We start from the raw sequence: 21,055 nt of genomic DNA, 5'->3' as shown, positions 1-21,055 counted from the left end.
TTTTTGAAATTCTGGGGAAAGAAATGGGTTCTTACCTACTCATATCGAACGACTGTTTGAAACCATAAAATGGTAAGTAGTTTGACTTCGAATTGAGATACTTTTTTAGTTCATAATTAAACTTTTCCGTTTTTGATTTTTTTTTTGAAATTTATATAATAAATAATTTTGTATACGATATTGGAAACTCTTTTTCCCTTATTAAATTGTTCGCTAAAGGAAATAAATAATTTGGGAAGTGATGTGTTTTTCACCTCTACATTTCGCGGGATCTTTTTTAATGTTATCATTGATACGATAAAACAATAATAATAAGGCTCTATGATTTCTTGACAAAAGATGCTTAAAAGTCAGCACCGTTATTTATATTCTTTGTTTGAACTTACCATCTATGCACCGTAAAGAATGTTCATTTGATGTGTTTAGTTAAAACTCATCTCCTTTCATTCTAAAAATTATAAATATATTTCATTTCAAGATATTTTTTTTTTAAAAAAACTTTTATTGAGAAACGCACAAACTGGTTTTCTTCTTCTTTTTTTCTGTAAAGTTCTTTTCCTTTCCAAAAATATGCCCATTTACGAATACTTCGTAGAGCTCTTCTTTTTATGACTACACCTTATGATCGTCTTGGTAAATATAACTATTAATATTTTTAGGTAAACAATTGTTAAGGCCAAGATAAATATTCATCGCAATGCCGCAAGTATTGATAGGTACGTCGCTTCAGTATTTTTAAGAAAGATACGTTCAGTTCTAGCGGAAAATACTCTAGTCTGTGAAAACTCAAGTTGGCAGCAACGTCTGCGATTTATTGAAGACGTCTTTCTACATGTCTTAGGAATACAGAAATGCTTATGTGGAATTATGTTTTAAATATAGTGTATCATTATTCGGAATGTCCATTGCTGGTGTTTAAATCATTTAAAAATTTGCCAATTGCTTCCGTCTGTCACTATCTCTCTATATATTGTATTGCTTCGAATTATTTAACGAATATAAGTTATACTTCTTCCTGTATTTTTCAGTTACATTGTTGCATATCGTAAAGTAAAAAAAAAATCATCATTTATGTTCACAATCCAGAATAGTAGATGTTGACATTTTTCACGTTCAATATCGCTGTCTCTTAAGATTGTCACTCACGCATGAATGTTAAGAACAATTTAGTCTTAGTATTGGGAATTTGTTTCGAAGTACCTTTCTGAATACTAGATTGAGATTTGTTATAAAGAATGATCCTAACTAGAAATTATCATTATCATTTTATATTTCTTTCCTTTATAGGATAATTAATAAGTTTTCTATCTAGTCTTTTGATGTACTTTACAGCTTAACCAAAAAAATTCATCTCATTTCTTAAAATATTACAATAAGAGAACAATAATAATTTTGTAATACATTCAAATTATCGGTAGAAGCTTCACTTTGGGTATCACAAGATAATTTTGATTAATTTATTACATAAATGTTTTAAATTATTTAATAGCACTATTAATATGTTTTCCTCTATTCATTTCGGGTTTTACTTCCTAAGCAATTCTTTTTTACTGATTATTACATACTGCAATAAATTAATTTTATTAAAAGATCATTGTATTTATTTTTTAATAATCTATGTGTGGCTAATGTTCCTCAAAATGTTTGTGATATTGAGTGTTTGCAATTGAAAAGGGTTAAAAATTACTTAAATCTACATATGTGACAAATTATTTTTATTTAGGTGAAATTTTTAAAGATGTTATTGTATTGCTATGCCTATTATTTATTTTTCTTTCAGAAATAATTTTTTACTTAATACAAAGACTTGGTAATTAATTATTTTAAAAATAATTCTAAAAGTTATCAGAACTGTGATACATTTCTTCATATTGCAGTGTTTGGAGCCCTTTCATCCCACATTTCTTGACATTCCAGCTCTAGTCAATATACCACTTTTGTGTGTACCTGTGAACAAGGTAAGTGTGAATTTTGTTATAAATATAATAAAAAAAAATATCAATCTCTGTCATTCGTTTTCAAATAAAGAGAAAACATCGCCAGTCTTCTTAGAATTTTAAAGTTTTATTTGTCATTTGTTTTTATAATTATAACTGTTATCGCTATTTTAAAGTTTCAGTGGCAGAAAAAAATAAATTAATTGAAAACACCATTTATTATTTACTTATGGAGCTATTATTTAAAATTCTAATTTTTAAAGAAATTTTATGGTATACAACAATACAACAATCATATTAAATTAGCTTCAATTATTATTTTCTTAAAAATGTTTTCTTTTTAACCAAACATAATTTTTGAAGTGGAAACTAATGCTGTAGGAATAGTTTCTGAGCTTTTAAACTATTTGATTCATATATTTTATACCCCGATTTCCTATATATAAAGTTAGGGGTTATGGGCATTTTTTACGTCTGAATCTTACAGCTAATTGGGAATCACGTAATTAAGTTCTAATTTAATATAAACTTTGAGCGATGATTCGCAATAAAAATGTGATTTCTTTGTTTGGATGAGGTATTTGCGTCTCTAAAATGTGTTATTGTTGAAGATAATAATCCTGTTTTCTTTTCTAAGTTGATTTAGAGTTGCAGCATAAATTTGAAGCATCCTGCAAATACGTTTTTTTCTGCTTTGTGCTTTCGAAGCATTTCAACAAACAGCAGTTTCGGGACAGATCTATAATAAAAAGGCATTAACTCAGAAATGCGTGTGGCAAAGATGTTTTAGTTTTGTTTCCCAACACTAATTGGTTTGGCATTCCCGGAAAAATAATCTTTCGATGTATTTATTTGAAGAATTTTCCCAAGATTTTTTTTTTAAATTACCATGACTGAAATAATCTAAATGTATATTAAATTGTGTTTAAGTCATATTCAAATTTAAAAAAAGGAAATTTAAAAGCTCATTTAATTTAGAGTGTCTGGCTTCGCATAAATTTAGTATGAATAAAAATATTTACAGATAATTTATTTCTTTAAATGTCTTCATTAAAAAATAATAGAGGATCTTTTCGAGTCGATGCTTTTAATTTGTTTTTATTTATTTTTAGTCATTTAATTATTCATTTTGATTCGCACTGTTTCTTCTTTTAAGTAATTCGGAGAATTGTTACATAAAAGTAAGACGCAGGAGAGTAGATCCAATTGAAATCTATCATAAATAAATAAATAAGAAGAGGACAAAGAGTAATGTAGTATTAAGCTGCAATTTTCCTTTTCTTGAAAAAAATTGCTGATGAATTAAGCATACCGTAATTATAATCAGTAATATTTTACATATTTCTTGAGTTTTTTTAATGAATTTTAAAAAAAGATGTATTTAAATGATGACTTAAAATATCTATTATTCTATTTTTTTTAACTTCAAATTTTAATTGTTAAAAATACAGTGCTAAATAAATGAATTACCTGCTTTGATGGAAAACGGTAAGTCTTCTGATTTAAAAGGTAAGTGTCTTAAGCACGGAAAGATGTAAACAAGTAACTCGAACCTAATGAATATTTTGCAAGTAGGCTTTTTAGATTAAGGTAAGTGATGTTAATATTTTTTCACGCAATTTTTTTGTATATCATAGCATATTTTCAGAGTATGTTTGAAACATATTTTAACTATACTGGGTGATTTAGAACTAATGGACAAATCGTATAGGTCTAACTGACTACATTACAACATCCTTTTTTGTGCAATAATGTATGAGTAAAATGACTCCTTTTATGTATAAACACTACAAATGAAAAGGATTCGGAAACTTGTTAACTAGTAGCGTCATAGACAAGCCTTTGTTAACAATAATTTTCAATATAATAACTCAAAATTGAATATACCAATTCACTTTAATAAATGCCTTCATTGGAGTGTTTAGTTGCATTTCCAAATTGACATATTTTTTATGAAGCATTCCATCGGTTTTTCCAAGAATTTAAAACTGTCTGAAGTTATTTCATGTGTGAAATTATTTTCGTGCATTGAAGAAGTTAGAAAATAATCTTTTTTTCTCTCTCATTTTTATGTGTATGCCCAAACATTACATAAAAAAAAAAAAATATGCTTGTTAGCATTCACTATCACTTTTGCCATGAATTTTGAATCACTTCGTTAAAATTGTTCTCCTTATAAATGCATTATTTATTACCATGGTTTAAATACAGGAATAGTGTCCAATGCACTTGACTTTCTAAAGCTAAATGTTATTTGTACAAAAAAAGTGAACATTTAAGCATGAAAGAATGTATTTATATGACAGGGCATTTCATGGAGCTTCCATCCATAAAACGGAACTGGATAGTCAATTTTATTTTAGTTTGCTTCTCGATTTCAAAGAACCTGAGAGTGGGATACTAAATTATTTTTCCCACCCAATTTAATATATCTGGAACTCTTTCCCTCGGTATGCTCCTCCCCCTTTTTCTACCTTGCTTAATCAGGATCAGTATACTTATTGCTTTTCTGATATTTTGCTACATTGCAGTGAACTTGTTGACGGGATATTTTTACAGCTATTTTTCATTTCATATTTTTCATACATTTTTCTTTTGAGGCGTAGTTTTTCACGTTTTTTGCCGTAACTTGCCGAGAGCGCTTAATGTTTAGAATACTACTTTTCGGTCGTACCTACGGCGGGTAAAAAGGGAAATGCAGAAAACGAGTCTTCGACGGTCATATTTTTTCACGAAAAATATCTTCTAACAGGAAGCCCAGGGTCGTAATTCGCTTCGCGGAAGGGAATGGCTGTAGAATTCCTGATAAGAGTTCCCAACTGCCCCATGCGAAATAATTATTTTCCGCGACATGAAACTCCAACCTGTTCACCTAAAGTGCCTTTCGCGATTTTTAACACCCTCGTATTGCTAATAATATTTTTTCCCTTCACTCGCTGTGATTTCAAAGAAACAAAACATTCATGCCTATTTCAATTTTTTATATATATAATTATTATCAGATGATGAGAGCTTTGTGAAAAATATTCCTCTCTGTCTGTCATACAACGGAAAAGACATTGGATTACTTTCCATTTGGGTCGATGAACATCGGACAATGCATTGGAGCTGTCCATCCATCAAAGGAAAGAAACTAAGAATTGTATTTCTCTTTCCGCCTAATGCATTCTTTTTGGATTTTGTGGACAATTTTATTCAGTCAGTATTTCATAATTATTCCCAGTTTCGCTGTAAAAAATAGTGTTGGAGGAGCGTCACTTAATATAAATTTATTTCTTTCAATACATTTCGCAATATATCCCTTTTATATATAATGGTTGATTCAGTGAACATTCAATTTTTATGTTCTATTTTTGTTTAAGGCATGGAAAAGCAAATAAAATGAGTATCTTCTCAACATTTATCTTTTCGACAGTCGTTTATTGCGCAAGTCAGCTTTTTTTAGAAAAGTATTTATTCTGCTTTTATTCATCCTAGAGATAAATGAACCAAAAATTCAAACATACATTTCTTCAGCTGCATTCTCGTGATTATTCCCATTAGCATCACATTCAAATCATATTTTTGAATTGCTTTGATTTCTTCCCAAATTAATTAATTTGATAATAATCTGCCTTCAGAAATAAATGTACAATTGACTCTTTTATTTATTGACTTAAATGTGTAACCATTTCAGCTGATAGGGAAGCAATAGACTTATTTTTTCCTTTTTTTAAATATCTACATTGAAAAATGTGATTATATATATATATATATATATATATATATATATATATATATATATATATATATATATATATATATATATATATATATAATATAATATAATATAATATAATAATTGTAATAGTAATCGTTTGTATCATTTTGTAATATAAATTAGTCCATGACTCTTAACAAAGTATGTCTCCATATCATTTTAGGGAAGGACAATGATGTGTGGGACCAAGTAGACAAATAATGACTTTAAATATGTCAAATTATTTAATGAATGGACGCTGAAGCATGGCTAACGATGTGAATAAGTACCAGACGCTAACAACCTTATTTATAAATCACAAAAGTTTTTATTGCTGCTTTAAGAATAAAATATACATCGTTTGCGATTTTATATGATGCTTTTATACAAATATTCAAATCATTTGAAAAGGAGGTGGATTCTTAGCCGAAAGGGGGAATCTCATACCTTGAAAAAAGTTGTGATTTCTGAATTCGCTACTGTCATTTAAGAAATTTCAATTGCCTTAATATTATGCAGTTCGGATTCTTCATTATGAATGAATCTTCCGAATTGCTTAAATACTGTGCAGTTCGGAAGGAAATGGACCTGAATGAAATTTAACTTTCCATGAGACGATTTCTCAGATTTCTTGCTCGTATCCTTGTCTACAATACAATTAAATCAAATGAAGTATCGTTCGAAAACAATGTGAAGGTTTTCATTTGAACGAAGTTATTGATTTATTGCTCTTGCTAAGTATTTCCAATACATTCCGATATTTGAACTCATTTGTACGAAATATATTAAGAGTTTTTACAATATCTGTTTTTAAAAAGTGGTGAAACTTCATTACTAATTTACGTTCCAAGTCAGTTCAAGCATAAATTAGGGAATATATGTTATTAAACAAAGAACTCTGTAAAATTCATACAAATGTCAGCTATTTTCTCCCGTTCTTTTATATTTACTTGAATTTTTCATTTTTATGAAGTTAGAATTTTGTAATAATTTTTTTATTTCTTCCTTCTGTGCTGCCGTTTTGAACATTTGTACACATGCGTGTTTTCATTCGCAATAAATTATTATTTTCTGAACTTAATTATCAATGAATCGATTAATATAATTACGTTTTGGTTCCATATCCATGATGCTACTTGGTGATGAATTTAAAAAAAAAATTGATTTAGAGATTTCATAAAATATACTTATTATATATAACTGGAAGTCATAAATAATTAATATTATAATTATAATGTATTGCTGATTAAATGCATTTGTGTTATAAATTAAATATTATTGTAATAATTATAAATTAAGCAATAAACAATAAGAAAGAATAAGTAAGATCATCACTTTATTTCACTAACAAAAATATATTAAATTTTTTATATATATTGAAAATATATTGAATTTTTAATGCATCCCTAAACTAATAGATTCCCGTTGCTTTCAGTTGGTATATTTGGAATGTGTCATTTTCCTAATGTCATCATGCTGTTTAAATCTTACACTTTTATCCTATTGATTCTGAAAGCAGAAATTTCTCCTTTCTGTAAAGTTTGTGAATAAAGATTCCATTTGTATAGATGAAGAATGAGAAAATTATCATAAAATATAAAATTCATACTATGATTGCGTATTCGATTCCTAAGCATCAAAAACAGTTGACGAGATGAGTATTTATAAAAACTCCATCCAGGTCATACTTATCAGCCAGAAAATTCCTTAAATCTTTAATAATTACTTATGAGATCTCTGCTAAATTTTTCTTATTTTGAAAGATTTCAGTTGTATATTTCTAATCACCGTCCGAAAGGAGTGACGCTGGCATAAGCCTCCACTTAGTAGACACCGTTACTCATGGGCGCAACTGAAGAAGTATTTTGACTTGTTGAATAAAATATTAATTTCTTTGAGTTTGCTTCAAATAAATTGAGCCTATTCTTTTGGTAATGAACTGAATAAAAGGGGTTGATCTCAATTTTAATTATTTTCGCAGTTTTCCTCTTTAAAGTTGAAAGGCCATTATCAAAATCGGGAACAGTTTAAAAAGTAATTTAGTCATATTTTTTTCTTTAAATAAAGGTCTATTGACTCTGCAAACGTTTAGTAATTTAATACAAATTACTAAACTGGGGAATTTAAAAGTAAAATTTATTCAAACATTCCGTAAACCTGTGTGACACTTAGTTCTTTTTTTTTTTTTTTTTTTTTTTTGAAAAAAGTAATAATATAATCTCTAAAAAATTAGTTCAAATCACTGACTTTTAAGGTCAGACCATTTAATTGGTTTTTCAGTTATTGATGTAGTTCATGTCTGAAGTGATGAAAATAATTCATTTATCTCATTTGTAATTTATAGAATCGTTTATGTTCTGAATCGAAAGCTTTTTCGAAATAAAATAGCACTAATTAAGCTTTTATTGCACTATAAAAACGTAAACGTATGTAAGTAAAAAAAAAAAATGAAATCTAGTTACAAAAAGATTGTGATCAGTTATGAAGAAGTTAATTCTATTAATTTACTAAATATTTACTGAAATTTCAAGATTTTTTGAAAATTCTTTTATAACTAAGTCACACTGGATAATAAGCGAATCTATCATTCTGAAGAGTTGGCGCTCATATTCACTTTGTTCAGTTAAATACTCTTCTGTGACATTATTTTCGTCGAAATCAACAGGTTACAAGAATTGTTTGAGCAATAATTGTTGCCTTGTCTACAATGAATTGTAGGACTTATATTAATTATCTCTCAGTGATTCCAATGGGTTCTCGTATTTAGAAAAAAATCATTTTATGCATTTCTTTGCATGAATTTGCTCATATAACATTGTGTGTGTAAAGTGAGTACTTTCCATGTGAATGGCAGTGATTTCACATACAAAAGGATCATGCTTCTTATAAATCATCGATCCATTATCCGAATAAACAAAGCGTATTGTTTGTTATTAAGATTCTTCAAGCACTAAGAAAATTTACTGTAGGGATGAATATACGTAAATATTTCCTTTGAATTCTCTCCAGATATAAACAATTTTTAGACTGTTGCAACGTTATGTGTTTGCTTTCTAAAGTGCATACATAAGCTGATGGAAGCTTTTTTGTTACGTTGTGCGTAATAAAAGAATAACAGCTATGACAATAACGAAAAAAATTTCAAAAGTAAGCCTAGGCAACGAAATTGATTCGTTTCTTTCAGTCGTAGAGTGTTAACTCATGCATTAAGTGACAGACGGGAAGCCCTTTGGAACTTTTACAGTTATTGTTATCAAATAGGTTATTAACCGTCGTACTCTCTGGAGGTTGTTGGAGGTGGACCTGCATGTGCGGAGCTTTATTTTTCTAGCAATTAGTGATTTGCGTTAAAATTTCGTTGCAATAGACCTGATTAACATTTCTTGTACGCAATTCATTAGTCATTACATACTAAAAAGTAAATGATTTTCTTTCAAAAAATAGTACTTGAGGCTCAAAATGTGCTTTTTAATCGCAAGTTGAAAGTCAAAACGTACGTTGATTTGAAAAGATTATTTTTTCTAGTTTTTTTTTTAACGTTGTTGGTTGAGGGATTAAACCTTTCATCTTTTAGATATGAATTTCAACTCTGCATTTGAACATTGAGTTTAGGCTTGTTTACTTAATTATGAAATAAATTCTAAATATATCGTCGTTGCATTCATGATCTTTCTTCACTAAATAATTCTTCTAAACTTTTGATTTCAACCATGCATATACATTGGATTTTAAATTCCTTAGTGCACATTTACTGTCTTAAATACATGTACCCTTTAAGAATATATTCGATTATGATTTTTATTTTTTGGTTATAGAAATTTTTTTGATAGTTTCCTCTGAACAGGATTTTGGTTTTTAATGGGATCTAGCCAAAGCACAAATATATATTTTCAATTCAATTATCTTTTCCTTATAATAAATATTGCTTCTTTTATAATTATTTATTTTTAGTCACCTTTCGATTGGGTTCAGTTTTTACTTTGGCGAATTATAAATATATTCTTATTTATCCCTCTTCCATTTTGCATGTATGGCAGTTTTGAAATGTTCCATGCAACACAAAAGAGTGGGCTGTACTCTGAAATCTTTTTAAGATTATTTCTCAAATAACATTATTAATAATTCTTTCCACTACATATTTAGCTGACTTCTTGTAAGCAAGTTATCTTTCCGAATATTTGTAATATATAGGGTGTTTTTATTTTAAACTGACGGTAGTGAGAAACCTCTGTAGCTAGAACTATCAGCCGCAAAGCCACCAACTTTTGTACAGAGACTATTGACGACATTGGAAAAATGAATCAGTGAGAAAAAAAAAAAAATAGTTTGAAAAGTTGCCGATAAGGGGAATGTGGCACTTTTGATTTAAATTTTAAGTATAACTGCACGATAAAATTTTAAAAAGCTCTAGTAAACAGATAAATGAATAAAAAATAATTATTTTTTCCACAAATATGCTTTATTCAAAAAAAAAAAAATAACTTCTGTTAATAGTTACAAATTTAAAAAAAAAAAAGAAAAATAAAAGGGAAAGAGATTCTATTCGACTTCCTTTTATTCTTTGTTCTTAAGCTTTTATTCCGTAGAATCTCTTTCCCTGGGAAGAAATCGGTTATTTTCAATATGACCTCCATTTTCTTAGACTAAATATTGCCTTCTGTACATCGTACTCTCTACAGCTGAATGCAAAATTTCAGGAGGCATGTTCTTAACAGTCCGTGTTATGTTTTCCTTTAAAACTGGTAAGTTTGAGACTCCACCAAGAAAAACCTTCGATTTTAAATAACTCAACAGAAAAAAAAGTCCCATGGGATTAGATCCGGGGAGCGAGGTAGCCATGCAACACGAAAACAGCGAATAATAACTTTTTTTTCTGTAACAGTTGCTGTACGGATGTACCAATATTTGGTGTGCTCCATCCTGCATAAAGATAATTTTATCTAAGCATTGCTTTTGCTGATGTTGTTTGATAACAAAATTACTCAGCATATCATGATACCTTTGAGCGTTTACGGAACAGGTCTTCTTGGTAATAGTCTCAAAAAAGTATGGACCGATGATGACTTTTTGAGAATGGAGTGGGATTTCTTGAATTGCATGGGGTTATTCAGATGCCAAATGCTAGAATTCTGAGTGTTAGTAGTCCCGTTAAAATAAAAATGTGCCTCATCACTCCTGAGAATTGTCCAAGACCACGCCTCGTCGACCTCCATCGTGGCAAGAAATGTCAAAGCAAAGGTTAATCGAAAATCATAATCCGTAGTTTTTAATTCATGCAAAAGGCTAATTTTATATGGATAAAATTGAAGAATTTTTCTTAAAACTTTCCATACTGTTGAAGCACTAACATGCAGTTATTGGGCAACTCCACATGTGCTACTATTACCAGCAGTGCTCGTAGGATTTCTTTCAACGATTGCTGTCGCAACATCTGTGATCGTATTCTCCGATACCGGTTTCCGTCCTCTACTTAGCCGAGTTGCGAGAGAACCTGTTTTTTCAAATTTTTTAATCATTGTTTTCACTACATTAATTGATAGAGGTCCTTTACGTAAATTGTTTCGACTTCTAAATTGGCGAAGAGCGGCAGCTGCATCGGCTTGATTAAGAGAAAAGAGCTTCACAAGTAATGCACGCTTTGCTAAAGTGAGACGCATTTTAAAAGTCAACTGACCCTTGAAATGATTTTCAATGCCCCGCTCCGTTTTTATAACTCAAAACACTAGTGCCGGTGTCGACTACGTAATCGGGATGTTGCATTTTGCAATTTTTCCCCGTGTTTTATGCAAAATTTTAGCTGTCTTAAAGTGTAAAGTACCGCATTTTCCCCTATCGGCAACTTCTGGAACTTTTTTTTCATGTATTCCTTTTTTCCATGTCGTCAATAGTCCCCGTACAAAGTTTGGTGGCTTTGCGGCTGATAGTTCAAGCTACAGAGGTCTCTGAATACCGTTAGTTTAAAAATTCATACCCTGTAAATTAAATTTGGTGATATTCAAAAGCATGAAAAAACTGTGCAAACAATAAACAAACAAGTATACTCCGTGGGCATAAAAGTAATCTGGAGGTCTATGAATTCTATTTTTCTTAATTTGTTCAGATAAATACTTCATATTGATTGCCTTCGACTGGAATTTCATCAAAATTCAGAGCTTTGAGTGGAAGGAAAAGTTTCATATTCATATTATTCATAGTGAGCGTTATCTTTATGGAGTACTTTTTTAGGAAGGCTCGATATTTTACATTTTTAAATCAGTTGAACAATTTCTCCTACGAATATCCAAAAATAGAAAACCAAAATATCCAATTTTAAATTGATATTAAATTCATAATCAAGTTTTGAATTCTTACGAGAAAGACATATCTTTAGTCTGTAAGTGTTTTGAAATTTTAAAATGTTTCTTTTCAAAAAGTTATTTTTTGTTTTGCTATTTCTCTTGAAAATATATAAGACTAATAATAATTATTTTTAATCTCCAAATTAATATAACATCTGTATTTCTAATACCGTTTAATATTTTTACATCTATATCAGATCTTAATACAATAATAATTAAAATTTCATTCATTAGTAACAAAACTTATTATTATTTTTTTACGATCACAGAAAATTTGAATATTTATTATAGTAATGTAATATAGCGTTTGAAAACGACTCGATATTACTAATAACTTTATCGATATTATTATTACTCGATATTGTTAGATGGCAAGTCTTATTCAAAATGGGTTGTTTAAGTCTAGTGGTTTCTGCTTTTTATTTTCATCTATATCCTTTAGAGGAAAGAATCAATGTTAAACTATTGGCATAGATTCTGGTACTAATCGTATCATTTTATGAAGACATTAAAGATTTTTAATCATTATTGAAATCAACTATCTGGAATTTGGGATTTGACATCAAGGAAACCTGTTGCTGTCAGCTAGGAATTGATGGTGTTTGTAACCCCCCATCCCTTTATATATGGGCAGCACATAACTCCTCCCATCAGCCACATCGAAATTTGCATAGAAATTACGACGAGTAAATCGGAGCTTTATTTCGTAATTTAAAGCCTACCTGCTGAGCTTCCATACATTAAGATCCTGACTTGTTGTATATTGATAGATTGTGGTAAACTACAGGCAAATCATTCCTCACAAAATATTTTCCTTTGCTTTCCCTTTTACTTTAAAGGAGTTTATATCCTAACGGTTTACAAATAAATGAAGATAACAATTCTTTTCGCACTGGGTTGTAATTTTAGTGAATATTTAATTATAATCAGAATTAAAAGCTGATTTCTTTACTTTTATTTGTTTAACTTATCACAGTTTCTTGAGAATAAGGTTGTTAATAAATTAGACATTTTTACTTGAAACACTCAGATTTTCGGTAATTGGACAGTTAAGCAAGTTTCAAAAAATGTTGTAGAAAGTAATTTCGAATTTGCTGATTTATTGTAACATCAATGTAAGTATTCATTTATTATAAATACGTTTTGTTAATTTTGATTTTAATGCAAATCTACTGTTAATTTATTCATTTAGTTATTAACTTAAAGAGTCATTTAGTCTTTACATCATGTTTGAGAACATGACAAATGCCTTTTTTTTTATTTAAAATAAAACTGGGAACAAAGGAACATTTTTTGGACACATTAGATGGATTTTGGCTCAATGCCTCATGGTCTTCAACATGATTATAATATTCAGCATAGATTAAAGAAGTTGTGGAACTTTTGCATTTTAAAATAATGATTTAAAAAAATATATTTTTTAATTAACATGTATTTTTATTTTGTTGTTTTAAATATCTTGTAGAAACAATAAGAATCACTTGTAGAAACACCCACACTCTAATGCTTTGCAGTTTTATATTTTGCAAACATGAAAATATATAATCCAAAGTATAGTATCCAAATATAAAGAAAAAAAAGATTAAGTGAACTAGTTAAATTTCTTAGAAATAAAATATCTCTTAGTTTTATTAGGTTAAAAAAAAGAATTCTTTGATAAAATTATAACCATGCAATTTTTTAGGAACATGAACATTCTTTTAGAATTTAAGTTTTATTATTATTCCGTATAATTCTATACATATTGTACTGACATTCTTTTGATAATTTTTCATTTCGGGGAATTCCAGGAATTATTCTGGTGGTTTCAACTCTAAGTACAATAACTTCATTGTACCATCATCGAAAAAAAGGTATTTCTAAAAATGTTTTCAATGGACAATTTTTACCTGAAAGAAAATGGCACCTTCTAGTTGTATCTCTTCGAAAACAAGGCTGCTTCGCTAGATAAGAATAAAATCAGATTAGTTTTTGTCTGAGAATACGGAACATTTGAAAACAGTTCTCGTCATTTTATTCATTTGAATATTTCACATTTTAGCGAAATAATTATATAAAATATAAGATAATCAACTTTCAACGGCTACTTTAATTGATAGAAAATTCATTTATTTTATATAATAAAAAGGCCTTTTCTTTATTTTTTATAACAGCAATATATTACAGCGTTTAAAAAGTATCGAAAATGTTGTTATAAAATAAAGGAGTTTCATCAGTGTGCATTTCAACTCTTTAAAGTAATCGATTGCAATAATACACTCCAACGATTGTTTCAATTTCATTTCCTCGAAATCCTTCGTAGTGTCGTTGCATAATTGGATTCAAAATGGTTGGCCACGGAAAGTGGAAATTAGGAAAAGCCATACTATGTCAAAAGTCATCAGAAGTGATTTGGGACATGCAGAGCTAGAAGAAACGTAATTGTTAAATATAATGGCACTATGAAAATCAGTGAAAAATATATGTTATCTCACAACAGTTCAGATTTCTCCCTACGTCTTCAATAAAGTCTCTAATTGTTATACGGTAAACACTAAGAATTAGTTCTCTGATCTCTCCGATATTTTGTTGATGAAACAAAACGGGTGATTTACCAGAGCGTGATTCTTTTTTGATATATTTTATAATTTCTATAAAGGTTTCTAACTTCTAAAGACTATTGTTTTTATTCAATAATTGCTTTTAAAAGCTTTTTGTAACATTTTAAATGGTTTTGTTGCAGAATTTCCAATTGCAGAAAAATTTTAATATATATTGTTTGCTGAATTACTTTTGCCATTTTGTGAAATTAATAAACATTCTTATCGCATTAAAAATAAATTTATTTTCAGACGATAGTATGAAATTAAATATTGAGTGCCGCGAGTGCTCTAGAGGATGAAAACATAAAACATTTCATAAAAATTTCCGATTTGTTTATGTATGTGTATGTGTGATTGCGTGCGTTTTATGTAAAATTTTCTCGACACTTTTGGGGCGATTTGATAAATACTTTATTTTATGAATGACACTAGCGCACAGTTGTTTATTTAACTTGTCTTCTCTCTTCAAACAAAATAACAAAACTTTTGGAGTCTTTTTTTAAATTTTTTTTTAAAGAATTAATTTTAAATAAATTAGGAATGCCCTTTTTTTAATTAATATACGTTTTAAAATAAAACCTGTCGTTTGAAATCGTATTGAAAATATTTAAATAATAATAACAATTTAAGAAAATGAAATAAAATATTATTTTAATTTAATCACCTAATAAGATAATATAAACGTTTATACTTCTGTCTGACAATGTTTTAAGTTCAATATATTTTGTTCTGGAAATGAAAACATTGAGAGATTTCTTGCTCTATGTTCTTTAGTGAAAATGGCAGTTTAACTAGTAATATTAAACAATGAACGATTACTGGAATATTTCATTGCAGATTCCACTATTATTTTATTAAAAAATTCTTGTGGAATCTAAAATGTCTAAAGTCATAAAAATCATTTCATAATTCTATTCCTTCCAATAAAAATTCCATTAAATTCATTCTGAATTCTTTGGTAATTCCCATTGTTGGCGGGGGACTCCAGTCTGCGTCTTCCATCATTAATGTTAGAGATGGAAGAAGTAATTCTTGTCTTGTGACATTTCATGCTATAGCTATTTTATTGTATGATTTATAAATCTGTGTTGCAGGCATTGTCATCAGTTTGTTAAATATTCTGCTGTTCTGCTTTTTATTTATTTTGTCTTCTTATTTATTTTTCTGTTACATGAATCTACGCTTAATTAATAATTTTAGATAGTCTTTCATGTTTAATCTTATTTTTTATAATTGTTTTCATAATTGTTAAATGTTAATGGTGTCGAAAAAGTTCATGACTGATAAACTCAAATATATTATTCCCGCCCCCCTCCAAAAATGACTTTAAAAGAAATTAATTTCAAAGCTTGTAATTTCCATATATAATAAATAATGCTGTACTTTAATTTAATAATTCTTTCAAGCATCCAGCAATTTCATTTTAATTTAATCTGTATCCTATTAGTTGTGTTCAAAAAAGATGAACCATTATTTTTTCCTAAAACATATTTTAAAGATAGAAATATTGTATTTGAATTTGGTCCCAATTTCAATATTTTCACTTGCATAAAAGAAATTTATCTCTTCGAAGCCATATACGATAGAAAACCTCATTAATTTATTCTGATTTATAATAAGGTTACAGTAATTAATGATGGAATTTTGCGGCTTCTACTGTATCATAATTGTAGCAGCATAAATGCAATGAAATCAATCTTGTTCATATCCAAACTCTAATGAAAGGCGCTAGATATTATTCGTAACCTTTCACAAATTTTCTTTACTATGTTAACTATTTAAAGTATCCAGTGTTCGTTAGAAGTAAGGAATTTTTTGCTTTTTACAAAATTATTGCATGTGAGGTAAACAAAATAATAATAAGGAAATCATTTTAGAAGAATAAGTTAAACCGCTTATTAAACCGAATAGAATAATTGGTTAAAATGACGTAAATGACATTCTTTTTAGCACCCTCATGTGTATAACTTAGAAAGAGTGGGATAGAAAATTAGAATTATTTTTAATTGCTATGATATTCTGCTGGTGATATAAATAATAGAAGTTCTAGAATGATAACTAGGCGAAACATGTTTTAAAACATTAAGCTCTGCAATATGTATATATATAGACGATTTGAAATTTTTCTGCGTTTATATTATAGAAAAAGACCTTTGCTTTTCTGATAATAATTTTTTTAAATAGTTATAATTTTATGGTAAAAACAATTACTATACTTTAGTAATAAATCACATTAAAAGATTGTTGTATATTTTTTGTAACTCGATCAAGAATATGGTATACCTGATTTTATACAAATTAGTTATCATACTTGACAAGCGCGAATTGCTTCATTTCTTGTGGTACACATTGACAAGGCAATTGGAAAAATATAATCATTCATGAGTCTGTTTTAAGTGTTCAGTTATATCGCATGCAGTTGTTTGCTTTTGTCTATTGTATATAGACAAAAGCAAAGTTGTTTGCTTTTGTCTATTGTCTTTTGAGATATATTTTTAACAAGAAGCATAGGTGATTTTTATTACTTAGCAACGTCGATCGCAGCAAATAAGTATCTGAAATTTATGTGATAATTTATGTCATTTGACTAACACAGTACATCGTATATTTCTGGGTCCTTAATTGAAAGTATTGAATCGATTGTTTTCGAAAGAAGACTTGCTGTTTCACACTACAGTATTCGAAACCTAATCAACGCATCCTAATGACGCTTACACAGAAGCACAACATTTATCGAAGAGCTGCTTTAGTAATTAGTTGTGAAATAATATAAGCCACATTTCTTGTTTCATATCTTTCTTATGCAGAAAAAAAAAAAAAAAAAAAAAAAAAAAAAAAAACGAACAATTTATTTTTAACTTTAAAATGCTTGCGAGTATTTCTTAGCATGAATGAATCATAGGTATATATTCTGCCTCATTTTGAAAATGGAGTATCTTTACTTGGGATTAATTTTCATTATTAATTTAATATTTAACTGTACATATATCTCTTTCATTATTTTTGTACTGTCTCTTCTTATTGTTTCTACAACATTTGTTCACTTTCAGATTTCTTCCTAGAAAATTCCCCACATTTTTTCCCACTTAATTATATTTCGAAAAGTAATCAAAGTATTTATGAAAACTTATAAAATTGTAATTTTTATTGCCTTTATTTTTTTCTGGTTTGTGAGCTATTCAGCTCTTTCATTCATTTGAAATATTCGCATTCATTTGATTTAGTTTCTTTCACTTGTCATCATTTAAGAACGGAAATTGAAAGGATATTTTTCGTTATACTTAAAATATGCGTTTATTATTTTTAAGAAATGAAAAATTATATTTCTTTCCAACAATTAAAAAGGCCCTAATGGCGATTTCTTTTAAATTAAATACAACACATTGTTAAGGAGGATAAACATTTTTTTTTCTCGCAAATCCTAAATGTCCATAGTGAGAACGGGTTCTCAGGAAAAATTGAATAGTTGTCTTTTCTAAAAATCTTAGCTTATTTGCTGCAATCTGAAAAGAAAATAATTTCTAAAATTATTTTTTCCCTTCAAAGAGACATGTGGATCTTTAGGATTTTCACAGACTGATAAATGTCTGTGGAAACTAAATAAAATCTGTGAAAGAAATAAGTTGCTTCTTTCGAGTTACTATGTTTACAATTGGATGCGCAAGTTTTGGTCACCAGTTAAAATAATGGCCGTAATTGAACAGTATTTGGATGATAGGCGAGACATAGTGATTAAGAAAAATCATCTTTTGTGAAAGGTTTTGAAATTGCAATTAAGTTATTCAGAAAAACTATAAATTGGTTTTTTAAATCATGTATTTAATAATGCAGGGAAATTTCCCTTAGCTTATGTTTTGTAGCGAACACTTATTCGAATTCTTTTATTAATTATGATTTCGACATTTTTTATACCTGAAACTGCTATTTTATACTGTTGACATTTCAAATAATACGCACTTTTTCAAGCATATTTTTAAAATTCGGTTTCTTTAAAGGATGAGGAAATTTTAATTTTTAAATAATTTTTTTTTTTGCCATCTAAATAAATTCCGTATATTGGAATTTTATTGTAAGGAAATAAATAGCAAGCATTTTCATAGTAAAAAAAATATTTATTTCAAAAAAAAATTGGAATTATTGGATATGTATAAGAATGATTTTTTCTCTATTGCAAAATAGAAAAAATACACCTATTTTTTGGGCTTCTACTCCAAGGGCAAATTTTAAAAGCCTTAAATTGTAAACTTCTCTCAGTATTATCTTATCAGAATTTGAAATTTTATTCTGTAGCATTTTTTCAAAAAGGAACTATTTACTTACTTATATAAGACGTTGAAGATGTTTCTATTGAAGAGCAAAAAGGAATATTGGTTTAGGGTTTTAGAGCATCCTCGTTAGTAGCGGTTTATAATATATATAAGAATAATGCTAATGCTAATAAAATGCATTAATAACTTATTTTACAACTTGCTCTAGATGATTATAGAATTTGAAACGTTGTTATGCAAGATAACACTTTCATTGTGTTTATTTCCATGAATAAAACAATCCGTTTCGAATTCTTGTTATCTGCAATAATTCAGATAGTGTCTGATTGATATGAAAGTGTGAGAGAAAGAAAGCCATTTATATCTCAGTTATTAAGTGGAGAAATTCTTTTAGTCAAAAGGGGTTTGAAAACTAAGAATTTGAGTTCGGATATATTTGAAAGAGTTAATTATGTAAGATAATTTTCCTGTTACTAAAATCGTTGCTTTAAATGTATCTGGGGTATTTCCGTTTTTAAAGCCGAACGAATTCAAAATAGAAAGGAAATCATTTACTGGCCTTTCGCATAATTGTAAATTTTTTAAATAAGTGGCACAATTAAATCGTTATAGAAGATCTGAAGAAGCGTGTGTTTATCTTCCCGACATTGATCACGTTTACTTGAACTAACACAAAATTTCTACTTTTATTCCTGGGTTATTCGAATTGATTTGCTCTGTCTCTTAAATAACGTATTAATTATTGTTTTACCTACCAGTATGGAAGTTTTGTGATAACATGAAATCATAAATTATTCGAAATATGGTAATTTATTTTTGCATGTTATCTTCAGAATCATTCATACGAAAGGAGCAGAAAAAATAACTGTTGAAATTTGACATGGATGAATGCGCTTTATTTGTTGATTGGGATATCAATTTGAAGTTTTTGTGTGGGTTTTTGATTACTTATCTCATTAATCTGAAGACAAAATTATTTTGTTGATCTTTAAGATTATGTTGATGATCTGTATTTATCACTCATAGTGAATACGTATCAAAAAAGTTATTTTTTTAAAAATAACGCTAATGAATGAAAACAGGCGTTATGGTGAAACGAAGAAAGTGCGAAATAAATATTTCTCACATTCTTTAAGAATATATTCATTTTCATAAATTTAATGAAGCATAGCCTTTACAAACTACTTAGTTAATTTTTTTAAATGAACTTCATTTGACTGTTTCATTCAACATAATTTTAAAATGATATTATGGCGATTTGGAACTTAGGTAATCATTTTTTTTTTGTATGAAACTGAAAATGTTTTTATATAAAAGTTTTATTTGAAATTACTATGCACATATGGTACAAGAAATAATGTAATTAGCGTGAAAAGAAGGTTGTAAATGCAATACATTAAAAAAAAGGGGATAAAATGAGTTTTTTAAAAATTAAAATAATAGTAAATTTTAATCATCATTTCATGTCTTGAGTGCATTTCCTTTTATTTCGTTGTAATTCGCTCGTTGAATTAGTTAAAACGTATTACAGATATCTTGATATTAAATATCTTAAACCATGAAAAAGTTCTTGCAACATTTTTCTCCCTGTCATTAGAAACTTATTACAGCCGAAGATGAAGTGAAAAATGAATAAATTCGTCAAATATTCTTTTATTCTTGTAAATATAGCAGATTTTTTATTTCATTTATACAGAGAAATCAATAAAACGATTTCTTGTTGTAATATTTATTTAATTTTCAGTACTATAGCACAAAAATACAAGTCAGATAGTTTATACAAAAACGGAAATTGTAAAACTATGTAGGAACAAAAAAAAAAAAAAATTTTTAAATACAATTTTACACTTCTTCCTAATTTTTTTTCAACTACGCTGTGAAAGGAATAAGAAAAGTATTAATTCTCTGAAAAAAGGTGTCAGATTTCTGAGAAGCAGCTTGTACAAGAATTATTATAATTATTTCCCTTTTTTTTCGTAAATTTAAAAAAAAAAAAAAAAAAAAAGAATCAACCTGAGCCTAATTAGCGTGGCTTTTTTTCTTTTAAAATTTCAATATGGAGCAGTAAATGTGTCTTTTTTTTTTTCAGGCTTTCAATACGGAGAAAAATTTTAACGCATTTACTCTTTTTTTAACTGAATAAAAATTTATTTTACGGACATTTTTTTGTCTAAATTTTTGATTCTATGAA

General features: G+C 28.1%; 1 protein-coding gene across 4 annotated transcripts in view; it reads left to right on the top strand.

Moving 5' to 3' along the window:
* Positions 1-21,055, top strand: part of LOC129958936 (leucine-rich repeat-containing protein 24-like) — a 214,797-nt gene that overhangs the window by 61,116 nt on the left and 132,626 nt on the right. For 2 of the 4 annotated variants that reach the window (XM_056071684.1, XM_056071685.1), the window contains exon 2: positions 1,878-1,958. The exons of the other annotated variants lie outside the window; for them this stretch is intronic. The gene's annotated coding sequence lies outside the window, so the exon portion shown is untranslated. The remainder of the gene's footprint in view (positions 1-1,877; positions 1,959-21,055) is intronic. 4 annotated transcript variants of the gene reach the window in all.

This window comes from Argiope bruennichi, chromosome X1 (assembly GCF_947563725.1).
Source record: "Argiope bruennichi chromosome X1, qqArgBrue1.1, whole genome shotgun sequence".
Taxonomy (NCBI): Eukaryota; Metazoa; Arthropoda; class Arachnida; order Araneae; family Araneidae; genus Argiope; species Argiope bruennichi.
The sequence above is the reverse complement of the archived record's forward strand: the minus strand, read 5'-3'. Positions and strand labels throughout refer to the sequence as shown.